Source organism: Triturus cristatus, chromosome 4_1 (genome assembly GCF_964204655.1).
Source record: "Triturus cristatus chromosome 4_1, aTriCri1.1, whole genome shotgun sequence".
Lineage (NCBI taxonomy): Eukaryota > Metazoa > Chordata > Amphibia > Caudata > Salamandridae > Triturus > Triturus cristatus.
In genome coordinates, this window is record NC_140585.1 from 104,633,008 (window position 1) to 104,660,390 (window position 27,383).

The window sequence follows — 27,383 nt, forward strand, 5'->3', positions numbered from 1 at the left end:
AAAGCATCTGGTATTATTAAAAGATCTTCCTTTACCTACATAAGCCATTGTCTCTAAGTGTCCAGTGGGCATTTCTGATTCTTCGTCCTCCTCTCCCTCTGATTCATGTTGGTCTGTCTCTAATCTTTCTTTATGTATTCGTTCTACTTCTTTGCGGATCTTTCGGCACATAACTACTATACATGTCTGTCTATCATGTTTCCCTTCTGATATATTCTGCCCCATTTGGTAAGTACTTGCATTTCCTTCTGCTCTACCTCAGGCCTGTCTTGGTTTCTGATCACACAGTTTATGAAGAAGCGTAACAGTTGTCTCTGTACATCCACTTTCTGGTATTCCATGGCTTCGTCAATACTTTCAGGGCCTCGCCCTGATTGGACAAAGTGATATATATTGTCTAAATGTGTCATCATTCCTGGTAGCGTCGCTAAATACCTTGAAGCTCGTCGTATACGTAGTGATGACAGCAGCATACCGTCCCGTCTACCGGGCACAGGATCATATCTACAATCCACTAGATGCTCTTTAAACATGTCGGAAGTTGCTAGTTGGGGTGTACGTTCGTATGCTAAATCTCTAAGGGATAATTTATTTCCTCGGGGTGGCGTGGCAAAAATTTCTGTCGTACCTCCTGTCGCACCGTCTGAGGTGCTAGGCACGAAAGGATTTGTTGGATGTAAGATAGAAACTGTAGATGTAGGAAAAGCGGTAGAAACAGATGGGCCTGTGGGAATGTGCGTAGGAGTTTGTTGTTGCGGGGATACAGACGGATGATCTTGGCGTTGAGCACCATCGGTGGGCGGTGCGTGTGGCGGAGCATTAGCATATTCAGGAGCTACATCATCTAAGTAGGAAGAAAGGAAAACGTCTTTTGCTGTTTTGGGATGTGCTTTTATCGGGAGTAATGGAGGCGTCAAGTCTTTCGGTATTTCCGGGGTGGCCTGGGGTAACCCTTCGGCCAGAAGAGGATACATACCATTCATAAGGGTGTTTCGTTGTCTATCTACTTGTTCTGCTTTTACTCGGGTACCTTCCTCAACTAATATATTTTCTCGGGCTTTATTTGAATTCTCCCTACTTTTCTCTTCCTGTCTGAGCGCTTTTTCTGTACGCCTATATGATTCTTTACGCCATAATTCAATGGCATCTTTCTGTGACTGTCTGGCTTTATTTTTCCATAACACTTCTTCTACTCTCATGATGCAATCTGCATCCCAGGTCCCAGCTGTGGGCCATCTCTGACTTTCTGGTAAATCTTTGGTGTAGTCCACCCATAAATCAAGAAATAATACGGCATCTAGGCCATGTTTATGATACATAAAGTACCCTGGAGTGTCCCTAGGTGGAATGGGAACAGCTTCTTCGAGTACCCCTTTTCTGGTTTTGATCTGTCTTAATTTTGAAAAGAGCGGCATTTTTAGACCCTATTTACTTAATCTTGAACACACTTAATACAATAAACACAATAATGAACAATCATTCACACCACAATATGTAGAACGTATTGAAACATTTAACAGTTAACGAACAATGATAACTAATAGGAAACTAGTTACTGACATAATACTAATACTAGATAATACTGATTTATATGCAAGACATACTAGATATACTGCTAAACAGTACAGATACACTGCTGAAACAGTGCAGACCGGATTTGTGTACCCAAACCCGTCTTGACCGGCACAACCTAATGTGCACGTCTAAATGCCTCCCCGGCAACGGTACTCACCGGGTAGCACGGAACGGAAGGCCTCGGAACTGAACTGAACTGGACAGGACTGGACTCGACTGGACTCGGAACTTCGGAACCTGGTGGGCCTCTGTATACCTCGGATCTTGCTCTCTCAGCTAGGCTCTGGTCGGGATACTTCGCACTTCTCACCGCCTCGTCTGGGTGTTGATCGCAGCCTCAGTCACCCCCGCTTGGCCGGAGGGAGATACAGGAAATCCTGCGGGTACGCGTTTTTGTCCGTCCAGCTGTGGCAGGAGACCGGGCCTGCAACGCACCTCCGGCGCGTGAGATGAGAAAGTGTCCCTGTTCGGGCGCCAATTTATGTGGTAAATATTTTATTACCGGTACTATTTTTTATGCGGTAAAGTCTAGTAAGAATAACTCAGTATAAATAAGAGGCAGAATCCGTGGTATTAGAGGTTCTGAAAGGCTTTATTCCTCTATAAAGGAATTATGGTTCGAACCATAGGCATCAAATTCCATCACCACGAGGGTTCAGGAAGGGAAGGCAATACAGTATTGACAAGTAAAGATATTTATATGAAAAGCATTACATTAAGACAGATGCAGGAGGCGTAACAGCTGATAATACAGATAATACTACACATACGTAATGAAAATAGGCGTAAACATAGGCGTAACTAGAAACGTCATTAAACATGATGTCACAAGTGGGTGGATCCATAAGAGAATCCTGCAATGTCAGCAGAAATACTTGACAGAGATGCGTGTGCAGCCGCATGACGTGTGATTGACGTGCAACTAGAGGGTGAAGGGGACTTGACATTTAGCTCTACATGTGGAGACAGAAGTCTGAGGGGTCATGTCAACCTAATCCCAAATCATATCTAATATCTTATGTTTAAAGAACGGTATTATCCAAAAGGAAAGGTCTCTCGGACGGAATCTATTCTATACTGACTGTTAGTGCGTGTGCAAGCGTCTAAGTGTCTACATGAGATGTGAGGGGGCAGGAATCTTCCATAGTAACAGGGGCTATGAATTACTTGTGTGAGGACAGTGAGGCCTGGCCCTTTGCTCGGTAGCTGGAAGAATGTTTACCTAAACTACTAGACAGGAATGCATCGGATGAGGAGCGGAGCAGATAATCTTGAAGGTGAAATACAGTTTTTGGCAGAAAACGGGCTGGATCAGGCATCGTTAGCCGCGCAGGGAGTAGGACAAAGTTCATGGATACAGATGCGGGCTCGGACTGGAGCTTTCAGAGGTAGAAGGCAGGAAAAGGCTTGATGGCAGAATTCAGGGCCTACTCGCCTGAACTGTAAAAATGTGGAAAGTGAACCACATAAAGTCGGTGGCCTTTCATACTTAGGAACGGAATATCCGACTCATTCATGGCGGATCTGAAAGAGGACATGTTGATGGTGGACGCACATGTATTTGCGTCTTCATAACTGGAACTGGAGGGAACATACATGTACTTGTAGCATGTACATGGAGCCGTTGGGGTCTAAGATAGGGGACATAACTGATCATAAAATTCATATTTCCTCAGCCATAAAGGCATTGGCCTGCAATAAAGCTCCGGGCTCAGATGGGCTTCTTGTTGAATTTTATTTAACATTTGCAGAAACATTAGTTCCCAAGTTGCTACAGCTCTATACGACCTCCCTCACGGAAGGTTCCTTGCCTCCCACCACTAGGGAAGCACTGGTCACATCCTTGTTAAAGCCTGACAAAGTCCCTACTGAACTTACGTCCTATAGTCCCCTATCAATCCTTAACACTGAATACAAAATACTTAGTAAACATTTGGCATCTAGATTACTCCCCCTACTTCCCAAACTAGTGCACATAGATCAATGTGGGTTCATACTCAACCGTAGCACCTCACTAAATATTCGACGTCTACATGCTGTGATCCATGCGGCTTCGTCATCAGCACCATTCGCTGGGTGTCTATCATTAGATGTACGCCAAGCATTCGATACTTTGAGCTGGCCATAAATGTTAGCCGTGTTGGCTAAATTTGGGCTTCCCTCATTATACTGCAATTGGATAAAATTGCTTTCCACTAACCCTATAGCCCGTGCCAAGACTGGGCTCACTATCTCACCAATGTATTATGTTTATCGTGGTACACGCCAAGGATGCCCCTTGTCGCCCTTATTGTTCGTGCTAGCATTGGAGCCTCTAGCTCAACGTCTGCGTCAAATTGTGGCCCCATATAGTATACCGCTGGCTGGAACAGTCCATTCTGTGTCCCTCTCTGCAGATGACATGTTGTTAAATTTTAAAGATTTGAACGAAAATATGCATGAAACAGCAGCAGAGTTTTCACGGTTCGGGGAAATATCCAGATTATCCCTTAACGTCTAAAAATCGGTGGCATACTCCTTTTATGATACATATAATAGACCTCACTTACAGTTTGGTCAGCTACAATTTAAGGTGGAACCCACAACTTTTAAATACCTAGGGATACAAGTTTACAGGACCAGTGCGGACACTATAGATGGGAATGTGGTTAGAACGGATGTATGACGTTACAACGCACACTTTTACAACGCATGCACTTACAACGCATTTTTTACAACGCATAATCCATTACAACGCATGACATTACAACGCAGGACACTACAACGCATTTTTAAAAAATACCTTTACAACGCATTACCATTACAACGCATACTACCTTTACAACGCATACCATTACAACGCATAATATTAAATTACATTTAAGGTAAGTATTAGATAGTATAGGGGTAAAAATTACTATTCTAACTCCAGGGGGTGCAACAGTAGGGTAAGTGTTGGATAGTGTAGGGGTAAAAATTACTATTCTAACTCCAGGGGGTGCAACAGTAGGGTAAGTGTTGGATAGTATAGGGGTAAAAATTACTATTCTAACTCCAGGGGGTGCAACAGTAGGGTAAGTGTTGGATAGTGTAGGGGTAAAAATTACTATTCTAACTCCAGGGGGTGCATCAGTAGGGTAAGTGTTGGATAGTATAGGGGTAAAAATTACTATTCTAACTCCAGGGGGTGCATCAGTAGGGTAAGTGTTGGATAGTATAGGGGTAAAAATTACTATTCTAACTCCAGGGGGTGCATCAGTAGGGTAAGTGTTGGATAGTATAGGGGTAAAAATTACTATTCTAACTCCAGGGGGTGCATCAGTAGGGTAAGTGTTGGATAGTATAGGGGTAAAAATTACTATTCTAACTCCAGGGGGTGCATCAGTAGGGTAAGTGTTGGATAGTATAGGGGTAAAAATTACTATTCTAACTCCAGGGGGTGCATCAGTAGGGTAAGTGTTGGATAGTATAGGGGTAAAAATTACTATTCTAACTCCAGGGGGTGCATCAGTAGGGTAAGTGTTGGATAGTATAGGGGTAAAAATTACTATTCTGACTCCAGGGGGTGCAACAGTAGGGTAAATGTTGGATAGTGTAGGGGTAAAAATTACTATTCTAACTCCAGGGGGTGCAACAGTAGGGTAAGTGTTGGATAGTGTAGGGGTAAAAATTACTATTCTAACTCCAGGGGGTGCAACAGTAGGGTAAGTGTTGGATAGTGTAGGGGTAAAAATTACTATTCTAACTCCAGGGGGTGCAACAGTAGGGTAAGTGTTGGATACTGTAGGGGTAAAAATTACTATTCTAACTCCAGGGGGTGCAACAGTAGGGTAAGTGTTGGATAGTGTAGGGGTAAAAATTACTATTCTAACTCCAGGGGGTGCATCAGTAGGGTAAGTGTTGGATAGTATAGTGTAATATTATGCGTTGTAATGGTATGCGTTGTAATGGTAGTATGCGTTGTAATGGAATGCGTTGTAAAGGTAGTTTTTAAAAATGCGTTGTAGTGTCATGCGTTGTAATGTCATGCGTTGTAATGGATTATGCGTTGTAAAAAATGCGTTGTAATGGTAGTGCGTTGTAAAAGTTGCGTTGTAAAGGTTGTTCCCCGGTTAGAACTATTAAGTCACTCCGTTCCCAGATCTCTTTTTGGAATAAATTACTGTTAACAGTGGCGGGTCATTTGGCCGTGTCTAAAATGGTCATGTTACCTAGACTCCTATATCACTTTGTGAACCTCCCGGTCATTCTCCCGGCATGGATTTTTAAAACAGTGGTAACCCTGTTAGTGTCCTTTCTGTGAGGAAAGGGTAGACATAGGCTAGCATTGGCCAAAAATGCAGTTGCCGACTGTCGCAGGCGGGAGGGGGGCTACCGATTTAAAGGCCTACTTTATATCTGGGGCAACTACAATGGCTAGCATATTGGTTGGCGGGCCATAACTTATTTGAGATAGGATATACCCCGGTCCGTTTGCAATGCTGTATCCTACAGGCACCACTATGTCCTGGGGTCGAGAAACTGAGTGATCCCCTCTTTCTCTTGTATGTAGCCATGCATTATTGGAAACAGGCACAAAAGCATGCAAAATTATCTTTCCATATGCCCCAAATATCCCGCTTTGTGGCCTACCCACTAGACGAGGAATAGAGTTGGACCCAGAACGCTACAGGGACGGTTGAAGATTTGTTCTTGGATGGGACCCTGATGATTCATGATAAATTTGTACATACTAATGCAGTACCAGCAACCCACTTTCTCACACATGCAGCAATCACACAATTCATCTGGAAATACTGGTTGGTGGATCAGAAAGAACCCCCCACCTTTCAATTGTTGAAGTCTATTCATATAATGGGGCATGGCTGCCATCTTGTTAGATGGCTATACCGGGGACTCCGGGAATATTTGGGCACTCCACTACTGTCTCTACGACATAAATGGGAAACAGCCCTAGTAAGGGAATTGGATGATGGGGAATGGGCCTTAATGTTAGAACACCCTCGTGAAGTACTGGGTTATTTAGGGCCCCAGCATTGCCAGGGGTAGCACCCTATGACTTCGAGTTCTTCCTGTCTTGGACCACAGAAACACAGAGTCTTGTGGTGGCGTCAAATATCGTTTTATTATTGACTGCAGCCAGTAACAGCAGTCCTAGAAGTACACACGGGTATGTTCTCAGGAGACTGCTCAAAATTACAAAACCAGTCTTCTCCTTATATACAAAATATCATGCTTCGGGCACACATTCCTCGTTTTACGATATGGTCATTCATATGTATTCATTACAAACGAAAAGGCAGAGTCATGAGGACCATCCCACATTTCAGTTCAGCCAGCCCACAATTATTTACCCAGCGAGGCTCAGATCCCTCATCAGATATCAGCAGACCCCAATAAACACGGGCACCTCCTCCTCGTAAAACAGGCCATAAAGCAGGAAGCAGAGTCAGGTGTGAAAGAGATTAGTTGGGGGCTTGTGTGGGATGAAAGGCTTTATGGTGTGTCAAACCCTGATGCTAATCACAGGTGGCCGTAGGAAGGGGAGCTCGTGAGACCGGAGTGACCTCGGGCAGTGGAGCCAGTTCGCACAGGTCACAGAGAAGTCATTAGAAGGTACATGTGTTCTGAAGGCCTATGCATGGCCTTAATGCGCAGCCTATGTGAGGGCAACCATAAGATGGCCACCGCTCTAAAATGGAACCCACGAAGTCAATGTGTAATATCGTATACAAAGTTAATTTATCGATGAAACGCTATGCAAAACACTTGTACATACCGCATTGGCCATTCGCGGTTCGCTGATACCGAAATAGGCAGGGTAGGGCCATGCCTCCTACGTGGTCCCAAAATTTAAAGTACCACAGACCCTCCTTTTGCCCTTACATAGGCAATAACTATACTCATATTAATCCGAGTCCAGGTCTATATTCATAAGGTCATGGAGATGTTGCTGTAGCATCATCCTATTGCTTAGCTCGTCCCTCGATACAGGTTTCCTTATACACGATGTAGCACAGAGGCCACATATCGCAGGAGCACACTGTACACACAGACAGAACAGGAAAAGAATGGCTAAGATCATTCCAATGACCATCAGAATCTTCCATCCCCAGGCAGATATCAGTTCCCAGAACCACCCCATCAATGACCAATCTCCTTTATCCACATGGATAGATTCGGATATTTTATGCATTTTGGAGATGGCTTGATAAACTGTTAGAGCGTTATCTGGTATGAAAATGCAACAGCTAGATTGGATGACCTTACATACCCCACCACGGTCTGCAAGTATGACGTCTAGAACCATACGGTTCTGCAAAGTCATGAGGCGATCTGCTTGGAGCTCAGCTGTCAAATTACCAAGGGCACCAGCCGTTACATTAACAGTGGATTCAACCACACGAGTCAGTTGTCTCAGGTTCCTACTATAGACCATTGGTCCCCAAAACGGCAGGAAACCCAAAAAGAAGTCTCCCGCTTCCTGACCGGCAGTATCCTCCTGACTAACAACGCCTCTCACAACTCTGGTCTTGTGATAATCAGAGGCAGCAGTAAATGTTGGCGGTAGCAAGTTTGCAATATAACATGTGCCCGAGAAATCAGGGGGCAACCATGTATATGCTCGGTCATTGCAGACAAAATATGTACCCTTGGCAGCCAAAAACGCAGGGGAAAATTGTGATGGAAAAGTGTACGTTTCAGTACAGTCACTTTTCCCCAGTTGAGGTCTTGGATTCTGACCATTACCTTGTAAACAGAACCGACCTATGTGGGGTACGACCCAAATTGGGGATGAAATTTTTCGCTGCTTTTCACCCAGACTAATGCTATACCCCGTCGCGTTCCAACCTACATAAGCTCGCAATTCATCCTTGGGAATAGATGAGTATGCGTCGATATCTCTGCTCATATCAGCAACTCCTTTCATTAAGGCCTTATTGTTTGTGCTAGTTCTGATGGAACGCGGTTGTCGCGGGGAGTAGGCATCTAATGCAAAAAGAAACATAGTCTGGAATGCCCATGACGATCCATTATAGCTAAACGGCAGCACTAGATATGGGATACCCTTATTAATTGTATGTGGCATTAAACCACACACCCAGCAATTGGTGGTATTCATAACTAGTTGGTGCTGGTGCAGGAGTTGAATAAACGAGTTGTTTACGAACTCAGACCGTCTAGCTTGTTCGTGTTCTGGCAGAGGGTGGAAAGAGTGCAAGGAGACAGTAGGAGGAGGTATAGGCTGTACAGTGGGTGCAAATGGCACTTGAGAGGACAATAATACATATCCCACAGTAAACATCATCATACTAACTAGTGCAAACAGACATAATAATACAAAACGTTTGCTCTTCATTATTTTACATATTTTTTTCTTAAAGTTCATTTCCTCAGCGGGTCTCTCCATCTTGAAAAACTCCATCCTCTAATCGTGCTGTTCGCGGCGGGTGAGTTTCTTCTGCTTAGGAATACACCTGTCAGTCCAGGGAACGCTCCAGACTAACCAGAACCGTTGACCTAACGTCTCCGGCTTGTACCCCAAAGTCTTGGCACCGCGACCCTACAGCTGAACCCGGATGGTGGTTCGAAAAAGAAAAACCAAAAATAAGAAAGTTTCTCAGATGAGAGAGAGCTGTACTGTCAAAAATATCAAAGAAAAGGAATTTTTATTTGTCCATAGTTCTAGGCCTCAAGTTATAGCGTTCTCGTCCGGGTACTGTCTGATCTTGAAACAAAAGTTCAGGCTCTGTAGTATCCAATCGGATTGACGGTGGCACAGCTTCTTGCAGAATATTGTCACTTTCTTGCTCAGAACTTGTTCCTTTCACACGCGCATCGCTAAAAGGCAGAAAACGAGGCACGGTCTCAGTTTCAGAATCAGCGATCCCCTCCTGGACCCACCGGTCATATGGCAAAGGCAAAGGGACTCTTTTACAGTGGACGCCGTGGATCCAGTTCTTCTTTCCTTTCACTCGAACAGCCGATCTTGTAGAAAGAAGGACGAGATGGGGGCCGGTCCAACGGGGCTCATCATTCTTTGCCCGCTGAAAATTCTTCACCAGCACCCACGTTCCAGGATCGATGGGATGTCCTGGAGCTTCAGAGGCCTGAGGCAGAGTATCGTGCACCTGTTGGTGTAAAACACGCAATTTAGCCGTCAATTCATACAGATAGTCAAGCAGTATTGGATGTTCGATTTAACTGAATTTTGAGGGCCTTGGCACTCCCCATATGTTGGCCGGGCGGCCAAACACTATCTCATACGGACTAAGTCCCATTCGTGAGTGCACAGTCATTCTGGTTGACAGGAGTGCTAAAGGCAAAGCGTCAGGCCATTTAAGACCAGAGCTCGCCTGGATATTAGCCAATTTAAGTTTTAAGGTGCCGTTATAGCACTCTACTAATCCAGCTGATTGGGGGTGATTTGCAGCGTGAAATTTCTGCTGAATCCCTAGCCCCTCACATACTTCTTTCATCACTCGACCCACAAATTCACTCCCATTATCACTCCAGACCATTCTTGGTATTCCAAATCTAGGGAAAAATTATCTGACGAGGGCTTTAGCTGTGGATAAGGCAGTGTTGTCTTTTAAGGGGTATGCTTCTATCCACTTTGAGAAGGCACAGACAACAACGAGTACATATTTTAAATTGTTGCACCTTTCCATGTGGATGAAATCTAGCTGCAAAACCTCGAACGGATACGTTGGAGGTGCAAAATGACAAGCTGGAGTTGGGGTTCCCCTACCAGGATTGTATTTCAGACACACCATGCAATTCTTGACCACATTCTCTGCACATTTGGGAATTCCCGCATTTTGCCATACTGGAGCCAACAACTTGCAAATCCCTTTTACACTAATATGGGCCATTCCATGAGCCATCATCACCACTGCAAGCACATACGCATCGGGTAACAACCAACGCTGATGTTCTGACAAATTGATCCAACAACCTTTTTCATCCAATTTATCCGTACTTTCTCTCCACTTGCTCAATTCTTTCTCTGTGGCTTCAGCTTGAAGGGACTTCACGCTCTCTATCGTGTCTTCACACATTCCAACATCACCAACCCATCTTGCAGGGCCTGCAGAAAACGAGGCACGGTCTCAGTTTCAGAATCAGCGATCCCCTCCTGGACCCACCGGTCATATGGCAAAGGCAAAGGGACTCTTTTACAGTGGACGCCGTGGATCCAGTTCTTCTTTCCTTTCACTCGAACAGCCGATCTTGTAGAAAGAAGGACGAGATGGGGGCCGGTCCAACGGGGCTCATCATTCTTTGCCCGCTGAAAATTCTTCACCAGCACCCACGTTCCAGGATCGATGGGATGTCCTGGAGCTTCAGAGGCCTGAGGCAGAGTATTGTGCACCTGTTGGTGTAAAACACACAATTTAGCCGTCAATTCATACAGATAGTCAAGCAGTATTGGATGTTCGATTTCACTGAATTTTGAGGGCCTTGGCACTCCCCATATGTTGGCCGGGCGGCCAAACACTATCTCATACGGACTAAGTCCCATTAGTGAGTGCACAGTCATTCTGGTTGACAGGAGTGCTAAAGGCAAAGCGTCAGGCCATTTAAGACCAGAGCTCGCCTGGATATTAGCCAATTTAAGTTTTAAGGTGCCGTTATAGCACTCTACTAATCCAGCTGATTGGGGGTGATTTGCAGCGTGAAATTTCTGCTGAATCCCTAGCCCCTCACATACTTCTTTCATCACTCGACCCACAAATTCACTCCCATTATCACTCCAGACCATTCTTGGCATTCCAAATCTAGGGAAAAATTCTTTGACGAGGGCTTTAGCTGTGGATAAGGCAGTATTGTCTTTTAAGGGGTATGCTTCTATCCACTTTGAGAAGGCACAGACAACAACGAGTACATATTTTAAATTGTTGCACCTTTCCATGTGGATGAAATCTAGCTGCAAAACCTCGAACGGATACGTTGGAGGAGCAAAATGACCAGCTGGAGTTGGGGTTCCCCTACCAGGATTGTATTTCAGACACACCATGCAATTCTTGACCACATTCTCTGCACATTTGGGAATTCCAGCATTTTGCCATACTGGAGCCAACAACTTGCAAATCCCTTTTACACTAATATGGGCCATTCCATGAGCCATCGTCACCACTGCAAGCACATACGCATCGGGTAACAACCAACGCTGATGTTCCGACAAATTGACCCAACAACCTTTTTCATCCAATTTATCCGTACTTTCTCTCCACTTGCTCAATTCTTTCTCTGTGGCTTCAGCTTGAAGGGACTTCACGCTCTCTATCGTGTCTTCACACATTCCAACATCACCAACCCATCTTGCAGGGCCTGCAACATACATTCGATTATTTACATTCTTTGCTGTTTCTTTCGCAACTTCATCAGCAAATGCATTACCACGACCAACATCATCGGCAACTTTCTTGTGCGCACTACATTTCACAATCGCAACTTGTAGCGGCAAGGTCAGTGACTCAAGGAGATCATTCACCAACTGACCATTCTGAATTTTGGTTCCATGCGAAGTCAGGAATCCACGTTCTTTCCACAAGCGCCCAAAACTATGGGCCATGCCAAAGGCATACTGACTATCTGTGTATATGTTCACCCTCATTCCTTTCGACAACACGCATGCTCTTGTAAGTGCAATTAATTCTGCTGCTTGGGCTGAATTATGTGGTACGCGTGCAGTTTCAACAATCGTGTGCAAAGTCGTGACAGCATATGCAGCAGTCGTATCACCATTCGGAAGCTTGAAGCATGAACCATCCACCCATAAGGTACCATCACACTCAGTCAAGGCAGTATCTTTAAGATCCACTCTCCCTTTCGTTTCCTCTTCTGTTCTGAACAGACAATCATGCTGTTCAATCTCATCTGTGTCTGCTGCAATCGGCAATAAAGTACCTGGATTCAATGTGTTGCATCTTTTTATGTGTACATGACTCACTAATAGTGTCAACTCATAACCTGACCATCGAGCACTAGTTAAGTGCTGTGTCTTGGTCCTGTTCAACAACGTGTCCACTGCGTGCGGAACCATCACAATTAACGTGTTATTCATTACTAACCCAGCAGACTGTCTAATAGAGACAGCTGCTGCCGCTGTGGCTCTCAAACAACTTGGCAAGGCCTTAGCTACCGGAACCTAGGTCGATGAAAAATATGCACATGGGCGCTGTTTGTCTCCAAAAGACTGTGTCAACACTGACAATGCACAACCTTCTTTCTCGTGAACATACAATGTAAAAGGCTTGCTGTAGTCGGGAGTGCCCAACACAGGAGCTGAACATAATGCCTCACGCAATTCAGAAAAACTTTTCTGACACTCTTCAGACCACGGGACGAGATTCGGTGTATCTTTACATGTCAATGCTATTAAAGGTTTTGCCAGCAAAGAAAAACTCGGGATCCACTGCCTACAGTAGGAAGTAATACCCAAGAAAGCACGCACTTCTCTCTGTGTTCTTGGCACGCTCAATTTTGCAATGGCCTGAATTCTTTCTGGGGTCAGTTTCCTTCCCTCCTTCGAAAAGAGATGACCTAAGTAGGTCACTTCTTGTCGACAATATTGCAGTTTTGAGAGAGACACTTTGTGATGGAAGGCAGACAAATGACGCAACAATGACACCGTAGCTTCTTTACAAATCTCCTCAGTATCCGCGGCGATTAGTAAATCGTCAACATACTGGATAAGGGTGGCACTACTAGGTAAAACAATTGCATCGAGCTGTGCTTTTAAAGCTTGGCTGTATATTGATGGGCTTTCACAGTAGCCTTGAGGAGCGCGTTTAAAACGGAAGCTACGACCTCCTAGGCTAAAACCAAAAATGTCCCTACTTTCCTCTGCAATCGGGATGCTAAAGAAAGCATTCTTTAAATCAATCACTGAGAACCAAGCAGCGGAAGCTGGAATCATAGTTAACAAGGCAGTTATATCAGGGACAACTGGAAACTGTGGCACAACAATCTTATTTACCTCTCTAAGGTCGATCACAAATCTGTAAACAGGTGGCTGTGAAGGGTCAGTACGTTTTAAAACAGGCAAAACAGGGCTATTGCAAACGTTACCTCTTGTCTCTTCAATTACATCCTTTTCAATCAGATCATAGATAATCGCTAGCAACGCTTTTTCACCTTCATTAGAGATCTTGTACTGGCGAATGCGTGGCAATTTAACATTGGCTTTCAAAGTTACCACGTATGGCGGTATTTCGAAAAGGCCCACATCATTAAGACCAGAAGCCCAAAGAGCATCCGGAAGAGACAACAATTCAGCTGGCAGTTCATTCCTTGACAGATACATTGGAGAAATCACTTCCCTACCAAGTGTAAGTTGTACTCCCGAGGGGGAACAATATAATGTTGCATGTAATCTCTTCAACAAATCTAATCCTAACAGGTTTTCACCACAACCTGTCGTTAGGATAAGGGGTGCTTTCAGCTCACAAGGTCCAACAGAAAGGGGCATAGGACTAGAGATCGGGTTCCTAACCGGGGCGCCAGAAAAACCTACTGAAACATTCATGTCGCCAGACAAAGGTGCGCCAGGGAGTTTTGAATGCATAATTGAACTTTTTGCAGCACCAGTGTCCAACAGAAAAGGTTCTGACACACCCCCTGTAGTCACCTTGACATACGGTCCACTCTGGTCCACTGGCACTGAAACAACTCCCTCTCTTTGTCTACGGCTATCCTAGTAATCATTACTTTCTACATTTTCATCTTCTGTATAATAGTCATTGTTATAGTACTGAGCTGTCCTACCAGTGGCTTGCTGATCAAAACTATTAATCGTATTTTGAGATGGAAGAGGACGCGCGTTCTGGGGAACATTCCCGCGTCCCCTACCTCTAGGAGCTTGTTGACCACCTCTACCTCTGGTGCTAAAAGCGCCATTAGCGCGCTGTAACAGAATAGGACAACTATACTTGAAATGACCCTCTTCGTTGCAATATGAACATTGATTAGGGCCTACAGGAACACGTGGTTGAGAATACTCGTACCTTTGCACGTTTCTCTGAAACTGTGGCTGTTGCTGATAATTACTCTGGCCACCACGTGGCGGGTAAGCTTGCTGTAAAAGAACCTTTGTTTTTAGTTCTTTCGTTTTCTTGTCTGCTTTATCTTTCTCATCCTTATCTCTATTTTCATAATACTGTGCAGTAGCCAGTATTTGCGCTGATGAGGAAACAGCCCAAGAACTCTCTGAATCTTTTAATTTCTTACACAACTCGGGAAGCCAATTATGCATGAATTTATCAACAAATAATCGTTGACCACCTTCTGTACTCATATCTTGACCACTGTGGTCAATAAACGTTTCCTCAAACCTGGTGAAGAAATCAGACACTGTTTCATCTTTCTTCTGCTTACACGCAGACAATTTATCCCAATTCACACGCATCGCGGGCATTAAAGTCTTCATGTAAGCAATGATTCTAGCAGGGAGTTCTGCTACCAAAGGCTCAGGCTTGGCACCACCATCCTGTCCATTATTTGCAATAATAATATTAGCCCATGTGTCACCTAACTCTGCAGCATGATCTGCATTACGAATCAATCCCCACAAAGGCTGTGGAACAACATTTCCAAACAACATATCTATGTCAGCTAGATTCATGATACATGATTCTGCCGTCTGTGATAACTCCTTATAATATCCTGCAGGGTTTTTACGGGGATCAGGCAATGTCTGTTTAAGCGCTATTACTTCAGATCGTTTCCAAGGGACATGCACCCAAACACGCTGGAAATGAGCTGGAGCAGCAGCAATGCCACGACCGGAATCAGCCGCAACGGCTTTCTTCCATACCGGAGGGACTTCTCTCATAGGGTATTGTCGCACTTTTCCCTTTTTCCCTACAGCGAACTCTTGTTCGAACAGTGACTGATGACAATCCCCATTCCTGAAGGACAACAATGTCGTAACTGCTCTATCAACGTTGGGGCCCACAATCGTGCCTTTGTCAAATTCAAACCGTAAGTGACACAAAACCTGCGGGCTTGAGTCTAGACCATGATCTTCCAATTCCTCACCGAGGAATTCACACATCTTATCAAAAACATATCTTTGCTTTGGTGTTTCCCATTGACGAAAGACACTCATAACAGACTCCACATTATACCTTGATGGATGAACAATCCAGTTACGTGCCATGTGGTCTAATACTTCTTTCTCTTCAGAACCAGGCCGCTGACTACGCAACTGCTTACGCTTTAAGTCAGGGGTCGCACTAGACGACCCAAATAAAGGCGATATGAAACTAGTGACTGCACTAGCTATTCTTTGTCGTGTAGTAGGAGAGGGTGAGGCAAGAACAGGGGGAAAGACAGAGGGAAGCACAGTAGGTGTAGATGCAGATGCAAGGACAGTATCGAGAAGAGCGCCAAGGGAGGCAGTTGATGGGGCAGGCAAAGTTGCAGAAGGCAAAGGGGATGCAGGCAGCAAAGTCGGCGGCCCTTGAGGGGGCTGCACCACAAGAGTAGGCGCCGGCTGAGGAGGAGCTGGCGGCTGCAGGAAAGCTTGCTGCACATTAACTGGAGGCTGTGCATTCAAGGGTTGCGAAGGTGCTGTAGCACTCTGCGCATACGGAGGTGGCGAATTCAGCAAATGTGACATTAGGGGATCTTTCTCCTTCTCTTTTAACACATCTTGTTGAAGGTGCGGCAAAACTGGGTAACATTTATCGATCCCTAGTTTACGCTGGCTATGTAACTGCTCATTCATTTGTTCCTCCTCATTATCTTTAAATTGTACAGCTGCTTGCATTATCGACATACCTTTTTCTCTCTTATTTCTTTTTGCTAATTTAATTTCTTTCTGTTTGGCTTCCTTTCGCCATAGGCGGAAAGAATCAAACATCGCCGGCCGGGCTTTCTTTTTAAATAATTTAACTTCCAAATTGTCTAAGATATCTGTATCGAAACTACCATTTTGGGGCCATTTTAAAACACCGTCCTTCCTGGTGTATCGGATCCATACTTCATTATATGCAATGGGGCCCACGCCATGATTTACATAAAGCTCATAAGTTGGAGTTCCAATTGGAGGAACCGGACACGAATCCTCTAATTGGGAATCCCTTTTACAACCCAAACAAAACAAGTTTCCAAATATACTAGAACCAGGCATCTTTGCTCACTAGTCTAGTTTCAAACTTCAAAGGATTATCAAAACGCGATAGTCTCGTGAATACACGAGTCCTTCGGCTTTGGCGCTTGCAAGTTCCAAATCAAAGCGATCCCGAAGGGATACCAAAACTAAGAACCAAACTAAGAATTAGGAGACGCTCCACTTATACTTAACTGAGGTATCGATGACGTCACCAGAAGACTCGGTTAATCGTTTCGCTCTACCAAATTATCAAGGGTCCAAAACAGGGCGATAGTCAGGGCAGCAGTCCTTCGTAGCCGTCAGCAAGCGGGGAACCTCGCAGCAAAGACTTTCGGACCACGTCGACATGCAGGGGTCGATGAAGTGGTGGCCTTCCTCCAGAATTTCCACACGAAGCTCCTCACAAACCTCTGGCTTGGACCAGTACCGCTGAAATCGCCTCACGTTGGGCGCCAACTGAAGTACTGGGTTATTTAGGACCCCAGCGGTGCCAGGGGTAGCACCCTATGACTTCGAGTTCTTCCTGTCTTGGACCACAGAAACACAGATTCTTGTGGTGGCGTCAAAGATCGTTTTATTATTGACTGCAGCCAGTAACAGCAATCCTAGAAGTACACACGGGTATGTTCTCAGGAGACTGCTCAAAATTACAAAACCAGTCTTCTCCTTATATACAAAATATCATGCTTCGGGCACACATTCCTCGTTTTACGATATGGTCATTCATCATTCATATGTATTCATTACAAACGAAAAGGCAGAGTCATGATGACCATCCCACATTTCAGTTCAGCCAGCCCACAATTATTTACCCAGCGAGGCTCAGATCCCTCATCAGATATCAGCAGACCCCAATAAACACGGGCACCTCCTCCTCGTAAAACAGGCCATAAAGCAGGAAGCAGAGTCAGGTGTGAAAGAGATTAGTTGGGGGCTTGTGTGGGATGAAAGGCTTTATGGTGTGTCAAACCCTGATGCTAATCACAGGTGGCCGTAGGAAGGGGAGCTCGTGAGACCGGACTGACCTCGGGCAGTGGAGCCAGTTCGCACAGGTCACAGAGAAGTCATTAGAAGGTACATGTGTTCTGAAGGCCTATGCATGGCCTTAATGCGCAGCCTATGTGAGGGCAACCATAAGATGGCCACCGCTCTAAAATGGAACCCACGAAGTCAATGTGTAATATCGTATACAAAGTTAATTTATCGATGAAACGCTATGCAAAACACTTGTACATACCGCATTGGCCATTCGCGGTTCGCTGATACCGAAATAGGCAGGGTAGGGCCATGCCTCCTACGTGGTCCCAAAATTTAAAGTACCACAGACCCTCCTTTTGCCCTTACATAGGCAATAACTATACTCATATTAATCCGAGTCCAGGTCTATATTCATAAGGTCATGGAGATGTTGCTGTAGCATCATCCTATTGCTTAGCTCGTCCCTCGATACAGGTTTCCTTATACACGATGTAGCACAGAGGCCACATATCGCAGGAGCACACTGTACACACAGACAGAACAGGAAAAGAATGGCTAAGATCATTCCAATGACCATCAGAATCTTCCATCCCCAGGCAGATATCAGTTCCCAGAACCACCCCATCAATGACCAATCTCCTTTATCCACATGGATAGATTCGGATATTTTATGCATTTTGGAGATGGCTTGATAAACTGTTGGAGCGTTATCTGGTATGAAAATGCAACAGCTAGATTGGATGACCTTACATACCCCACCACGGTCTGCAAGTATGACGTCTAGAACCATACGGTTCTGCAAAGTCATGAGGCGATCTGCTTGGAGCTCAGCTGTCAAATTACCAAGGGCACCAGCCGTTACATTAACAGTGGATTCAACCACACGAGTCAGTTGTCTCAGGTTCCTACTATTGACCATCGGTCCCCAAAACGGCAGGAAACCCAAAAAGAAGTCTCCCGCTTCCTGACCGGCAGTATCCTCCTGACTAACAACGCCTCTCACAACTCTGGTCTTGTGATAATCAGAGGCAGCAGTAAATGTTGGCGGTAGCAAGTTTGCAATATAACATGTGCCCGAGAAATCAGGGGGCAACCATGTATATGCTCGGTCATTGCAGACAAAATATGTACCCTTGGCAGCCAAAAACGCAGGGGAAAATTGTGATGGAAAAGTGTACGTTTCAGTACAGTCACTTTTCCCCAGTTGAGGTCTTGGATTCTGACCATTACCTTGTAAACAGAACCGACCTATGTGGGGTACGACCCAAATTGGGGATGAAATTTTTCGCTGCTTTTCACCCAGACTAATGCTATACCCCGTCGCGTTCCAACCTACATAAGCTCGCAATTCATCCTTGGGAATAGATGAGTATGCGTCGATATCTCTGCTCATATCAGCAACTCCTTTCATTAAGGCCTTATTGTTTGTGCTAGTTCTGATGGAACGCGGTTGTCGCGGGGAGTAGGCATCTAATGCAAAAAGAAACATAGTCTGGAATGCCCATGACGATCCATTATAGCTAAACGGCAGCACTAGATATGGGATACCCTTATTAATTGTATGTGGCATTAAACCACACACCCAGCAATTGGTGGTATTCATAACTAGTTGGTGCTGGTGCAGGAGTTGAATAAACGAGTTGTTTACGAACTCAGACCGTCTAGCTTGTTCGTGTTCTGGCAGAGGGTGGAAAGAGTGCAAGGAGACAGTAGGAGGAGGTATAGGCTGTACAGTGGGTGCAAATGGCACTTGAGAGGACAATAATACATATCCCACAGTAAACATCATCATACTAACTAGTGCAAACAGACATAATAATACAAAACGTTTGCTCTTCATTATTTTACATATTTTTTTCTTAAAGTTCATTTCCTCAGCGGGTCTCTCCATCTTGAAAAACTCCATCCTCTAATCGTGCTGTTCGCGGCGGGTGAGTTTCTTCTGCTTAGGAATACACCTGTCAGTCCAGGGAACGCTCCAGACTAACCAGAACCGTTGACCTAACGTCTCCGGCTTGTACCCCAAAGTCTTGGCACCGCGACCCTACAGCTGAACCCGGATGGTGGTTCGAAAAAGAAAAACCAAAAATAAGAAAGTTTCTCAGATGAGAGAGAGCTGTACTGTCAAAAATATCAAAGAAAAGGAATTTTTATTTGTCCATAGTTCTAGGCCTCAAGTTATAGCGTTCTCGTCCGGGTACTGTCTGATCTTGAAACAAAAGTTCAGGCTCTGTAGTATCCAATCGGATTGACGGTGGCACAGCTTCTTGCAGAATATTGTCACTTTCTTGCTCAGAACTTGTTCCTTTCATACGCGCATCGCTAAAAGGCAGAAAACGAGGCACGGTCTCAGTTTCAGAATCAGCGATCCCCTCCTGGACCCACCGGTCATATGGCAAAGGCAAAGGGACTCTTTTACAGTGGACGCCGTGGATCCAGTTCTTCTTTCCTTTCACTCGAACAGCCGATCTTGTAGAAAGAAGGACGAGATGGGGGCCGGTCCAATTGACCCAACAACCTTTTTCATCCAATTTATCCGTACTTTCTCTCCACTTGCTCAATTCTTTCTCTGTGGCTTTAGCTTGAAGGGACTTCACGCTCTCTATCGTGTCTTCACACATTCCAACATCACCAACCCATCTTGCAGGGCCTGCAACATACATTCGATTATTTACATTCTTTGCTGTTTCTTTCGCAACTTCATCAGCAAATGCATTACCACGACCAACATCATCGGTAACTTTCTTGTGCGCACTACATTTCACAATCGCAACTTGTAGCGGCAAGGTCAGTGACTCAAGGAGATCATTCACCAACTGACCATTCTGAATTTTGGTTCCATGCGAAGTCAGGAATCCACGTTCTTTCCACAAGCGCCCAAAACTATGGGCCATGCCAAAGGCATACTGACTATCTGTGTATATGTTCACCCTCATTCCTTTCGACAACACGCATGCTCTTGTAAGTGCAATTAATTCTGCTGCTTGGGCTGAATTATGTGGTACGCGTGCAGTTTCAACAATCGTGTGCAAAGTCGTGACAGCATATGCAGCAGTCGTATCACCATTCGGAAGCTTGAAGCATGAACCATCCACCCATAAGGTACCATCACACTCAGTCAAGGCAGTATCTTTAAGATCCACTCTCCCTTTCGTTTCCTCTTCTGTTCTGAACAGACAATCATGCTGTTCAATCTCATCTGTGTCTGCTGCAATCGGCAATAAAGTAGCTGGATTCAATGTGTTGCATCTTTTTATGTGTACATGACTCACTAATAGTGTCAACTCATAACCTGACAATCGAGCACTAGTTAAGTGCTGTGTCTTGGTCCTGTTCAACAACGTGTCCACTGCGTGCGGAACCATCACAATTAACGTGTTATTCATTACTAACCCAGCAGACTGTCTAATAGAGACAGCTGCTGCCGCTGTGGCTCTCAAACAACTTGGCAAGGCCTTAGCTACCGGATCCAAGGTCGATGAAAAATATGCACATGGGCGCTGTTTGACTCCAAAAGACTGTGTCAACACTGACAATGCACAACCTTCTTTCTCGTGAACATACAATGTAAAAGGCTTGCTGTAGTCGGGAGTGCCCAACACAGGAGCTGAACATAATGCCTCACGCAATTCAGAAAAACTTTTCTGACACTCTTCAGACCACGGGACGAGATTCGGTGTATCTTTACATGTCAATGCTATTAAAGGTTTTGCCAGCAAAGAAAAACTCGGGATCCACTGCCTACAGTAGGAAGTAATACCCAAGAAAGCACGCACTTCTCTCTGTGTTCTTGGCACGCTCAATTTTGCAATGGCCTGAATTCTTTCTGGGGTCAGTTTCCTTCCCTCCTTCGAAAAGAGATGACCTAAGTAGGTCACTTCTTGTCGACAATATTGCAGTTTTGAGAGAGACACTTTGTGATGGAAGGCAGACAAATGACGCAACAATGACACCGTAGCTTCTTTACAAATCTCCTCAGTATCCGCGGCGATTAGTAAATCGTCAACATACTGGATAAGGGTGGCACTACTAGGTAAAACAATTGCATCGAGCTGTGCTTTTAAAGCTTGGCTGTATATTGATGGGCTTTCACAGTAGCCTTGAGGAGCGCGTTTAAAACGGAAGCTACGACCTCCTAGGCTAAAGCCAAAAATGTCCCTACTTTCCTCTGCAATCGGGATGCTAAAGAAAGCATTCTTTAAATCAATCACTGAGAACCAAGCAGCGGAAGCTGGAATCATAGTTAACAAGGCAGTTATATCAGGGACAACTGGAAACTGTGGCACAACAATCTTATTTACCTCTCTAAGGTCGATCACAAATCTGTAAACAGGTGGCTGTGAAGGGTCAGTACGTTTTAAAACAGGCAAAACAGGGCTATTGCAAACGTTACCTCTTGTCTCTTCAATTACATCCTTTTCAATCAGATCATAGATAATCGCTAGCAACGCTTTTTCACCTTCATTAGAGATCTTGTACTGGCGAATGCGTGGCAATTTAACATTGGCTTTCAAAGTTACCACGTATGGCGGTATTTCCAAAAGGCCCACATCATTAAGACCAGAAGCCCAAAGAGCATCCGGAAGAGACAACAATTCAGCTGGCAGTTCATTCCTTGACAGATACATTGGAGAAATCACTTCCCTACCAAGTGTAAGTTGTACTCCCGAGGGGGAACAATATAATGTTGCATGTAATCTCTTCAACAAATCTAATCCTAACAGGTTTTCACCACAACCTGTCGTTAGGATAAGGGGTGCTTTCAGCTCACAAGGTCCAACAGAAAGGGGCATAGGACTAGAGATCGGGTTCCTAACCGGGGCGCCAGAAAAACCTACTGAAACATTCATGTCGCCAGACAAAGGTGCGCCAGGGAGTTTTGAATGCATAATTGAACTTTTTGCAGCACCAGTGTCCAACAGAAAAGGTTCTGACACACCCCCTGTAGTCACCTTGACATACGGTCCACTCTGGTCCACTGGCACTGAAACAACTCCCTCTCTTTGTCTACGGCTATCCTAGTAATCATTACTTTCTACATTTTCATCTTCTGTATAATAGTCATTGTTATAGTACTGAGCTGTCCTACCAGTGGCTTGCTGATCAAAACTATTAATCGTATTTTGAGATGGAAGAGGACGCGCGTTCTGGGGAACATTCCCGCGTCCCCTACCTCTAGGAGCTTGTTGACCACCTCTACCTCTGGTGCTAAAAGCGCCATTAGCGCGCTGTAACAGAATAGGACAACTATACTTGAAATGACCCTCTTCGTTGCAATATGAACATTGATTAGGGCCTACAGGAACACGTGGTTGAGAATACTCGTACCTTTGCACGTTTCTCTGAAACTGTGGCTGTTGCTGATAATTACTCTGGCCACCACGTGGCGGGTAAGCTTGCTGTAAAAGAACCTTTGTTTTTAGTTCTTTCGTTTTCTTGTCTGCTTTATCTTTCTCATCCTTATCTCTATTTTCATAATACTGTGCAGTAGCCAGTATTTGCGCTGATGAGGAAACAGCCCAAGAACTCTCTGAATCTTTTAATTTCTTACACAACTCGGGAAGCCAATTATGCATGAATTTATCAACAAATAATCGTTGACCACCTTCTGTACTCATATCTTGACCACTGTGGTCAATAAACGTTTCCTCAAACCTGGTGAAGAAATCAGACACTGTTTCATCTTTCTTCTGCTTACACGCAGACAATTTATCCCAATTCACACGCATCGCGGGCATTAAAGTCTTCATGTAAGCAATGATTCTAGCAGGGAGTTCTGCTACCAAAGGCTCAGGCTTGGCACCACCATCCTGTCCATTATTTGCAATAATAATATTAGCCCATGTGTCACCTAACTCTGCAGCATGATCTGCATTACGAATCAATCCCCACAAAGGCTGTGGAACAACATTTCCAAACAACATATCTATGTCAGCTAGATTCATGATACATGATTCTGCCGTCTGTGATAACTCCTTATAATATCCTGCAGGGTTTTTACGGAGATCAGGCAATGTCTGTTTAAGCGCTATTACTTCAGATCGTTTCCAAGGGACATGCACCCAAACACGCTGGAAATGAGCTGGAGCAGCAGCAATGCCATGACCGGCATCAGCCGCAACGGCTTTCTTCCATACCGGAGGGACTTCTCTCATAGGGTATTGTCGCACTTTTCCCTTTTTCCCTACAGCGAACTCTTGTTCGAACAGTGACTGATGACAATCCCCATTCCTGAAGGACAACAATGTCGTAACTGCTCTATCAACGTTGGGGCCCACAATCGTGCCTTTGTCAAATTCAAACCGTAAGTGACACAAAACCTGCGGGCTTGAGTCTAGACCATGATCTTCCAATTCCTCACCGAGGAATTCACACATCTTATCAAAAACATATCTTTGCTTTGGTGTTTCCCATTGACGAAAGACACTCATAACAGACTCCACATTATACCTTGATGGATGAACAATCCAGTTACGTGCCATGTGGTCTAATACTTCTTTCTCTTCAGAACCAGGCCGCTGACTACGCAACTGCTTACGCTTTAAGTCAGGGGTCGCACTAGACGACCCAAATAAAGGCGATATGAAACTAGTGACTGCACTAGCTATTCTTTGTCGTGTAGTAGGAGAGGGTGAGGCAAGAACAGGGGGAAAGACAGAGGGAAGCACAGTAGGTGTAGATGCAGATGCAAGGACAGTATCGAGAAGAGCGCCAAGGGAGGCAGTTGATGGGGCAGGCAAAGTTGCAGAAGGCAAAGGGGATGCAGGCAGCAAAGTCGGCGGCCCTTGAGGGGGCTGCACCACAAGAGTAGGCGCCGGCTGAGGAGGAGCTGGCGGCTGCAGGAAAGCTTGCTGCACATTAACTGGAGGCTGTGCATTCAAGGGTTGCAAAGGTGCTGTAGCACTCTGCGCATACGGAGGTGGCGAATTCAGCAAATGTGACATTAGGGGATCTTTCTCCTTCTCTTTTAACACATCTTGTTGAAGGTGCGGCAAAACTGGGTAACATTTATCGATCCCTAGTTTCCGCTGTCTATGTAACTGCTCATTCATTTGTTCCTCCTCATTATCTTTAAATTGTACAGCTGCTTGCATTATCGACATACCTTTTTCTCTCTTATTTCTTTTTGCTAATTTAATTTCTTTCTGTTTGGCTTCCTTTCGCCATAGGCGGAAAGAATCAAACATCGCCGGCCGGGCTTTCTTTTTAAATAATTTAACTTCCAAATTGTCTAAGATATCTGTATCGAAACTACCATTTTGGGGCCATTTTAAAACACCGTCCTTCCTGGTGTATCGGATCCATACTTCATTATATGCAATGGGGCCCACGCCATGATTTACATAAAGCTCATAAGTTGAAGTTCCAATTGGAGGAACCGGACACGAATCCTCTAATTGGGAATCCCTTTTACAACCCAAACAAAACAAGTTTCCAAATATACTAGAACCAGGCATCTTTGCTCACTAGTCTAGTTTCAAACTTCAAAGGATTATCAAAACGCGATAGTCTCGTGAATACACGAGTCCTTCGGCTTTGGCGCTTGCAAGCTCCAAATCAAAGCGATCCCGAAGGGATACCAAAACTAAGAACCAAACTAAGAATTAGGAGACGCTCCACTTATACTTAACTGAGGTATCGATGACGTCACCAGAAGACTCGGTTAATCGTTTCGCTCTACCAAATTATCAAGGGTCCAAAACAGGGCGATAGTCAGGGCAGCAGTCCTTCGTAGCCGTCAGCAAGCGGGGAACCTCGCAGCAAAGACTTTCGGACCACGTCGACATGCAGGGGTCGATGAAGTGGTGGCCTTCCTCCAGAATTTCCACACGAAGCTCCTCACAAACCTCTGGCTTGGACCAGTACCGCTGAAATCGTCCCACGTTGGGCGCCAACTGAAGTACTGGGTTATTTAGGACCCCAGCGGTGCCAGGGGTAGCACCCTATGACTTCGAGTTCTTCCTGTCTTGGACCACAGAAACACAGATTCTTGTGGTGGCGTCAAAGATCGTTTTATTATTGACTGCAGCCAGTAACAGCAATCCTAGAAGTACACACGGGTATGTTCTCAGGAGACTGCTCAAAATTACAAAACCAGTCTTCTCCTTATATACAAAATATCATGCTTCGGGCACACATTCCTCGTTTTACGATATGGTCATTCATCATTCATATGTATTCATTACAAACGAAAAGGCAGAGTCATGATGACCATCCCACATTTCAGTTCAGCCAGCCCACAATTATTTACCCAGCGAGGCTCAGATCCCTCATCAGATATCAGCAGACCCCAATAAACACGGGCACCTCCTCCTCGTAAAACAGGCCCTAAAGCAGGAAGCAGAGTCAGGTGTGAAAGAGATTAGTTGGGGGCTTGTGTGGGATGAAAGGCTTTATGGTGTGTCAAACCCTGATGCTAATCACAGGTGGCCGTAGGAAGGGGAGCTCGTGAGACCGTACTGACCTCGGGCAGTGGAGCCAGTTCACACAGGTCACAGAGAAGTCATTAGAAGGTACATGTGTTCTGAAGGCCTATGCATGGCCTTAATGCGCAGCCTATGTGAGGGCAACCATAAGATGGCTACCGCTCTAAAATGGAACCCACGAAGTCAATGTGTAAAATCGTATACAAAGTGAATTTATCGATGAAACGTTATGCAAAACACTTGTACATACCGCATTGGCCATTCGCGGTTCGCTGATACCGAAATAGGCAGGGTAGGGCCATGCCTCCTACGTGGTCCCAAAATTTAAAGTACCACACTCGACGGGTCTCCAGTAATTTCCGCCTAAAAAAATACAAATATTCATACTACATAGGGCTTATCTCACCCCAAGGGTAATCCAGAAAATGTTTCCTACTGCCTCTTCTGGCTGTCCAAGATGTCCTAATCCGAATGCTGATTTTATTCACATGTTGTGGTCCTGTCCCATGTTGGGAGGATTTTGGTCGGAGGTTACGCAGAGCCTTTCAATCTTAATGGATCATTCCCCTTGGAATACTATAGACGCCTGCCTTCTGGGCCTATTCCCTCTCCCCAAGAAGGCAAAGCTACTGCACCACTTTGCGGGATTAGCCTTGATGCTTGCCAAAAAATTGATTACTCAGCGCTGGAAATCCCGCACGGCACAGCGCAAAGGTAAATGGAGGGAGGAATTTCTTAGATGAGCTGTGGCGGAGAGGGAGGCGCTTCATCTTGAGGAATATAGAGGGCTGAGAAAACGACCAATCTCCCTGGAATGGGTGCAACTAGTAGAACATTTCAAAGCAAACACAGGGGGTGTTGGAGGATTCCCGGGACACACTGGAGAACCTGACGGATGATCACTGATTATAAATGCTACGACTATTTCAGTTTTCGGGGTTGCCTCCGTCCCTCCCCCCAACTGCCCCCCCACTTCCCCCTCCACCTCCCTTGTGCCCCCCTCCTCCCTCTCCTTCCCATCGATATCTGATATGTCTACCTCGTAGTGTTATATACTAATGTTGGGGTATCTACAGCACAGCGGCAGAGTTCATTTGTTCCTTGTTAAGAGGGTTGTTATTTAGGGGTGGGTTGGGGGTAGTTATAAAGTGATAAGCAACACACTGATAATGCTTGATATTCTTTGTCTGATACGTAAGTGCATTATTAACATAAGTACCACTGATAAATGTCAATGCAGCATAAAGAAATGTAATACTATGTTTGGAACAACAGAAAGACATGCAAACTAAGTCGTAAGA